At 38.4% G+C, this 8,256-nt stretch overlaps 1 protein-coding gene and 1 pseudogene across 2 annotated transcripts in view; both read left to right on the top strand.

Annotated features, from left to right (window-relative positions):
- TDRD3 (tudor domain containing 3) overlaps positions 1–8,256 on the top strand; it is a 271,121-nt gene that overhangs the window by 15,450 nt on the left and 247,415 nt on the right. The window lies entirely within an intron of this gene.
- On the top strand, positions 905–3,524 carry LOC142046133 (E3 SUMO-protein ligase KIAA1586-like; annotated as a pseudogene).

Raw genomic sequence — 8,256 nt, 5'->3', positions numbered from 1 at the left:
CGAAATGATTGTCTGCCGTTGCTTTCATGGAGAAAGGATTGAGTGATGACATGTACCCAGGATCACCCGCGACACTGTTTTGGCCCCATCATGCATTCGGATCTCAACCCAGAATTCCAATGGGCAGGGGAGACTGTGGGAACTATGGGATAGCTATGGGATAGCTACCCACAGTGCAACGCTCCGGAAATCGATGCTAGCCTCGGACCATGGACGCACACTGCCGAATTAATGTGCTTAGTGTGGCTGCATGCACTCGACTTTATACAATCTGTTTTAAAAAAACGGTTTATGTAAAATCGGAATAATCCCGTAGTGTAGACATACCCTACGTCTCAGTGACAACCATGGGTACACATGTCCATCAGTAGGGAAAGAAAGAAAAACAGTTTGCTAAGACTGATGAATGAGCACACAATTTGTTTTAAGAGGCACTTGAGATTTACTTAGGTCTTGTGCACAGTGCACAGCTTTGTTGGCAAAAGGCAGCTTTTGCCAACAAAATAGCAGAGGTGTACCCTCTACAATGCTACTTTTTGTGACAAAACTCTCCTGTTTTGTTGACAAAACAAAACCACCTTGACGAGAAGCATATAGCTTTTTGTGGAAAAGTTAAAGCAGAAAAGCGTCAGTGTACACTCTGCGGCTGATTGTGTCAATGTAACTGGCCTCTCACAATGACCACTTTGCTCACTGTTTTGAACTCTACTGCCTTGCACGCATGCACCACTCCCCTTTAAAAGCTCCAGGAAGCTTTGACTTTCCTCAGCATAGAGAGCTCATGTGCTGAGCAATGGTGCAAGTAAGCTGCTACGGTCAAGTACGCCCTACCATTAAGACATTTATTGCTGGTATGTTTACCGAAAAGACATTTTCAGGAATGAATATTAAATACTGTTTTTGAATTGCTTCTCAATGGGCTGAATGTCGGATTTCATCTTTTGGGAAAAATAAAGAAACAGAACTCACATCACTTTGAAAAAATTAACGAACACAAAAAGTCAGCTGCTCATACTGAAGCTACAAAAATTGTAGAAACAGCTAAGAAAGACATGCTGATAAACATCAATGCAAAAAGTGAAGAAGCAGACTTTGAAACCACTGCTTGAGAGTTCAGGACAGTTTACTGCATTGCGAAAATTAATTGGCCATATACTGTCCAGGAGAGCCTGATTGACTGCAACATCTGAATGGAGGTGAGATGGGTCAATTACTTCAAAGCCAAACTGTCTGTGGTGATGTGATATAGAGCATGTCTCCACACAAATGAAGAAAAAAATTCTCTCAGATAATCGAGACCAAATCCAAGATCACCATACTAGTTGACGAATCTACTATTGTTTAAAAATCAACTCTTACAATTTATTTACAAGCCAGTGTTGATGGTGTTATGAAGCCAGTAGCATTTCCGTTGGATTTGATTGAGTTAGACACTGCATTGGCTGAGAACATTAAAGCAAGATATAATCAAATGTTTACTAGGCTGTGGATTCACTACAGAATTACTGACCGAGGTCTGTCAGTTTTTGCAGTGATGATGCAAATGTCATGCTAGGAGTCAAAACTGGGGCGGGCAAACTCCTACAAAAATACTTCCTATATGTCATTCTGTGGCATTGCTTTAACCATAGACTTGAACTGGCAGTTGATCAAGCACTGGATATTACTGGGGATACTAACGATTTCAGGGCATTTTTAGGCCGCTTATACTTGCTTTACAATCAGTCACCAAAAAACGCCAGTGAACTCTGTACACATGCGAACGAGCTATATGTTGTACTTAAAAAAAAAAAAAAAAAAAATTGGCAGAGTTTTCAGTGTACAATGTGTAGCTTCAACGTGGAGAGTTGTCAATACAGTCTGGCAGACTTACCCAGTATTAGGTAAACATTTCGAGGAAGCCTCACAAGACCAGTCTAGGGATAGAAGGGAATGAGCAAAATTCCAAGGTGTCTCAAAACTGTGTTTGGTCAACTTTGTAAAAATCTATCATGAATGTTAGATGTCCTAACTGAGCTCAAGAATTTGTCTGAACTCTTACAAGACAGAGAACTGACAATCCCAAAACCAGACCATCTGATGAAAATCTATTTGCAGAGAATCGAGTACCTACATAGAATCCCTGGATTGCACACTGAACAGGCACAGCAAGCCAAAGAGGCTATGGCATTCAAGAACACAAAATTGTCAGGCCCCAGGAAAAGTCCTACAATTAATCCATTGCAATTCATTCAGGCCATTATTGACATGAGGTGCAAGATATTCACCACTGCTACTAACCAGGTTAATCAAAGCACAGCAGAAAGCAGTAAAACTGCTTACCCCCAATGTGATTGAGAATGTGTTTGTTTTCAAACCTGAAACATGGCAACAATACGCAGAAAAGTTTGAAGAAACTGAAATTTGTGCACTGTGTGAAACTCTGAAGGTCAGTCACCATGAAACAGACCTGGGATTTGTGGAATACAAGTGTAGTGCAGGATGGACTGTTCCTGAGAAATTAAAGAAATTATTTCTCACTGTAGACTTTCTTGCAGTGAGTAATGCCACTGCGAATGAGGCTTTAGCATTATAAGCAAAGTAATCATGGATGAACGGACTGCATTGACCACTCGGCATGTGGCGGGATCTACTTTTTATTTCAATCGTTGGACCTTCCTACACTATGTTAAATCATGGCTGAGCAAGGAACACCGGGCGGCCCATTTAAATGAGGGCCTGGCACAACGAGAGCAAGCAGAGCAACAGGATCAGGCCTACTACGCACTTCTGTGGAAGTGTCTTTGATTTGGTGAGTTGCTGTCATAAATTTGAAAATTATTGTATTAAATTGACTAATTGAATTAGCTGTTTAAGTGACTATCAGTTGATCTAACTAGTACTGAAGTTAATTAGCTGTTGAGACCCTGAGGTTTTTGTGTTGATGGTCATGGAATATCTTTTGTGTGTGTGAGGTGGGATCAGGGAGTCGGTACTGTACTGGTAAGAGTTAAAATCTACTTGCACCACTGATGCTGAGCATGATCGGCAGGAAAACTGTGACATGTCTTCCTGCCTGAAGTATAGGGAAGGGATGGATCATTGGTCTGTGAGCTGAGGAGGATGTGGAAGAACTCTGAGGGAATCACAGAACCATTAATGTGGAATCCTTCTCATCCTGGCACTAGGAACATAGCGTCATCCGGAGAGGAGAGAGAGACTGCTGTGCTGTGCAGAGCCGGGGAAGGAGATGGGGGCTGATGTTTGTGAGGTATTCCCCTCCCTCGCCTCAGAATTGGTTGGTTCCGGCTGCTGTCTGAACTTAAAAAGACAGCGTGCTGACACTCTCTCCCCAACACACAAACTCCTCTCCACACACTCCGCCAATGTACTCTCTGTCTCCCCCACACACTTTCTGTCACACACACTACCCTCAGTCCCCCATTTCAGTGGAAAAACGACTGGCAATCCAGATGTCTATGAAATGATGGGACTGAGAAACCTGCATTATGGGACACAGTACCTACCCCATGAAGCATTGCAAAGCTTTTTCAAAGAATCCTGTGGCCATTTTCACAGTGGGAAAGCTACCCACAGTGCACTGCTCTCTTTGTCAGTGCAAGAACTGCTAGTGTGGGTGTACTCTTCCGACACAAGGAACATAGTGTGGACATAAAAGAGCGGTCTAATTAAAGAGGTGCCTGTTTGTCGGCATAACTTTTATTGACAAAAGTCTGCAGTGCAGACATAGCCGTGCTTTTTTTTTTCCCCTAAAATAAACTCCCCCGTCTCCTTGCTGTCATGAGATCATAAAAAATACAAATGATATATTTCCTGGATCTAAAAAAAGAGTAGGATACAAAGAGAAGTGTAGTCCACTCTCCCATCACACCACTCTGTGTCCTTTTAAAGTGTGACAAAAACAAAAGTTAAGTGTGTTAGTTTCTATCGTGGATTAATTTAAGTCAGAGTCACTTAAATCACCAATTTTCATCATGATTTAAATCAGCAGGCAGGAAACTTTCATTTAAATCATCAAGTTTCATCATGTTTTGCATTTGTACTCTTAAAATATTTTCCTAAAGAAAGGTTGATTCCCACAGGTAGGTAACCATTAAAACATGTTGATTTTCAACTAAATATAGCTGTTACATTAAATTTGATGCTTCTTTCTGCTAACCAAGAGGAGGCTACATTATATCAATGTACATATATTTAAACAATTACATAGCTTAATTTACATTTATTCAGATTTTTAAATTTTATGTATGTTAGAAAATGGTGGATGATGAATTTCTTATTTACCAGATTAATTTTTTTTAGTTGTGATTTTTGTCAAGGTCTGTCTAGATGGCAATTGAAATTAAGTAAAAATGGACAAAGACAACATTTAAATTTTTTATTAAAAATTAAAATGTGGCTGGCTATATAAGAAAAAAGTTTATTAAAAGTTTTAGGTTGAAACTGTTTTAAACCAGTCAAGTATTCTCCGTAGTTAGGGCAGGGGTAGGTAACCATTGGCACTCATGCAAAAGGTGGCACGTGAGCTGATTTTTAGTGGCACTCACGCTGCCCGGGTCCTGGCCACTGGTCTGGGGGGCTCTGCATGTTAATTTAATTTTAAATGAAGTTTCTTAAACATTTTAAAAACCTTATTTACTTTATGTCTAACAATAGTTTAGTTATATATTATCGATTTATAGAGACCTTCTAAAAACGTTAAAATGTATTACTGGCACGCGAAACCTTAAATTAGGGTGAATAAACGAAGACTTGGCACACCGCTTCTGAAAGGTTGCTGACCCCGGCACTACAGTAACTGCTGCAGAATTACTATCTTTCTGGCTGCAGTGGCTTCTGAGACTGCGTTTATCAGCAGCTTTCCACTCTAAACTTTCACCAGCCCAATGGACATTTTAGTAATCAAATATTTTGATATTGCTTTTAGCTCCAGGAATGCTGACTAATTTTCAGATAAGAAGTCTATTAGTGGAGGGAGTTGTCAAATGTAGGTGCTAGTGCCCCTATACTCTATCATTTATCTGTTTTGAGAATCAATTTAAAAAAAATGTTTATGTAACATGTTGTCCATAGTATTGCTTTACCTGTATACTGTACTGTCTAAAAAGACCTTCTTTGTCACGTCTTTCTTTTTGGATGACATCTGCTCTGATTTTTTTTTTTTTTTTTTTTTTTTATAATGGCATCTGCCTGAAGAAAATAGGTGAATGGCCTCTTTGTTATAACAGTATAAAAATCAGTGCAGAATGGTTTACTCATTCGGTCAGTTACTTCCTGCTTCATAACTGCACATATTTATCTCCTGGTCTGTCCTACACTTTTGTACCTTTGGCTGTGAACGGTCTTTCAGCGTTTTTCTTTGTGGCAAATACTTCATGGGCTTCAATTATGTGTAGTCTGAATGTACTTCATCCGCTCTCAAAATGGTTTCTGCTAATACTCTGGCTTTTATCATACTGCTGACACGAAGTGCAGAACATCAAAGCTGTCAGCATCATATGTCAACCACTGTCTTTTCCATGCATCTCATAACATTCTCACTTTTATAGTTCTGAATTAATCTGGATTTTCAGAATTGGTGACAGGAGGAGATTGATCTGTGGCATTATTTGTCAGGCTAACATTGCTTGACATGGTTTCAATCATCTGCTTGAAAATGAAATTGAATTAGATACAGTCAAGTACATTTTTCTATTTTAGTTTTATCATTGTATTCTCTGTGTAAATTGATTTGTTTATAATTATTTCATTGGTGCGGGCTGTTAAGAATAGTCAGCTTTTAATAGCCTTACACTCTCTTCTCAATGCAGAAATTGAAATGCTCTCTAAAGTTGTTATGCTTAGTAGCAACAGAGTCACATGGCTATGATGTAGCTGTAGTGGTGCGTAGAATGGACTTCCATGTTGAATAGTCCCTTGCAAGTCTTCTTTCTTTGGCAAGAGTCGGTATAGGAGGATTTAGACTTCTTTAAATTCCTCTGTTTTATTTTCCAGCTTTATTCGTGGTCAGCCTTGTGCTCTACTTCCTTTGACCTCAGCTCAGTAAACTTCCTGTAAAAGTGTACCCTCTTCATGACCCCACCATTGCAGTCATGTTGTTTTCAGGTGGTCCAAGACTACTACTTGTTGGGATCATCTCAGTTTCTCCTTGTTTGTGACAAAACCAAATAAACAGATGTTAAGAGTGTGCTGTAACTTCTGACACAGAAAGCTGTTTAGTTTCCTCTGCATTAAGACCCTAACAATATTATTGTCACTTACATTGTATAAGTGACATTAGCTTTCTATATCATAGCATTTTATTAAAAAAAACACCAATTTATTAGATAAACCTATCAAAGATATAGGTGACAAATTGAACTTAAAATATAGTAATGCACATTTAAGTAGTGTGATTACAGTGTAACATTTCAGGAGGAGTGTGTGTCTGTGTATGTTAGTACAGTATTTAGTACAGTGGTTCCTGAACTGTTATGGTTGGTGTCCTTTTTGTAACAATAGTATGAGAGTCCTCCATGACACCTTACTGCATCCCCAATGCAATTGCTGCATCTTGCCTTTTACATTATTTTCTCTCTCATATCTTTGTCATCCTATGCTTTCCATTTTCATTCATGATTTTCCCCCACTGTCTTTCCAAGTTTTCTTCTTTCCTTTGTTTTCCAGTTTCCCCCTAGTTTTCTGTTGTTGCATGTTCCTCCATTTTTCTTAATGCTGTCCCTTCCCCATTTTTGTTGCTTTATCTCTAGTGCTGTTGCCTGTTGTTCTCTAGTCCCAAGTCTCCCCTTTCCGTATGTGCTGTTCCTGCTACTGTAACTCAGTGCTGCTCTGCAGTCTCCCTTCTTGTGTAAAATACCTCATCTTTGTGCACAGTGAAAATTTTAGCATGCTTGTTGTAATTGAATGTGAACATAGAGAGATAATCTTTTTGCAAGTTTCACTGCAAGTTATTAGGAAATTGGGGAATCAATCTCTTACTTTTAGTCAACTTTTAGACAGTTGGATGTTGGTTGTGGAGGGATTTGTGACTTTCCACAATATGAACTATAAATGTTCTAAATGTTGTTTTTTCTGTGTGCTTTAAATACTTTGTTGAGCATCCATATGTCAGAAGCTTAGTGATTGTGCCTAAGCAGTATTCATAGCTTTTCCTTTTTTTTGTTATCTTACCAATTGGCAAATACTTCCTTGTCATGCTATTTTTTGTCTTCTTTCTTGGATGTTCTCTTTGTCAACTTAGACAAGATACTCCATGGCTTTCTTCTCAGATGTAGCATCAATAGTATTTGGTATGGTAGGAACAAATTTTTCCCATGGTGATGTGTCCAGTATAAGAACATGAATAAAATAAAATTGTTCAACTTATTTGACTAATTATCTTGCCTTGAAGTTTGTGTTTGTTTTTTAATTTTCCTGAGTTGTTCTTTTTTTCACTTGTATTATCTAGTAGTAATAGATTTGCAAGTTGAAGTCTATTTGGAAGTGTGTATATATGAGGTGAATTGCATAAATTTCATTATTTATTTTTGTGCTGCATGGCATGTGATGATGCTAGCATAGAATAAAGTTGTAACTTTCTTAACAAGTTTGTCTTTATCTTGTTTACATGGCCTAATCACCTGTTGGCCTTTGCCTTTAGTGGATGTTAAAGATGAACAGAACTCTCCTGCAGGAAGCGAAGGTTGGAGAGCTGCTGGAAGGAAGACTAAAATAACCATTGAGTCTACATTTTGGTGACACTGACTAAATGTTACTTGCTGGGTCATAAAACGCAAAGTTCTCTACTTGATATGAACAGACAAGATATCATTCATTTTGAATCTGAAGAGATCAGTGTCCTTCATAAGAATAAGTGTTCTTTATCTTGTAACTTAACTCTTGATAGTATTTACGCTTTAGAACAATTATTTGCATTTACTTCATTCAATTCTTCATTTTCTTACCAGTTCCTTCAAATTAATGCATGCTGAGTCAAAAATTTGTACACTGACACTGGGTAATTACCAAACACTGCTAAGTTAATTGCACTAATGGTCTGCACCCTTCATCAGTCTATACAGTTAAGATGCTAAACAACCACCTACTGAAATAGTAAATTTAATGTTGTGAAGATTGAAAAGTAAGACAACCCAGTTAGTTGCATTTAAAAATCATTACCCTGTGCTTTTGCCTACTTTCCACAAGCTTCTAGATTCTGACAAACCAAGCCCTTTAACAGTTAATCCTATCTACTCCCCACTCTTAGGAATCAATTAC

This window comes from Chelonoidis abingdonii, chromosome 1 (genome assembly GCF_003597395.2).
Source record: "Chelonoidis abingdonii isolate Lonesome George chromosome 1, CheloAbing_2.0, whole genome shotgun sequence".
NCBI classification, from domain to species: domain Eukaryota; kingdom Metazoa; phylum Chordata; order Testudines; family Testudinidae; genus Chelonoidis; species Chelonoidis abingdonii.
This window is presented reverse-complemented; position numbering and strand designations above follow the sequence as displayed.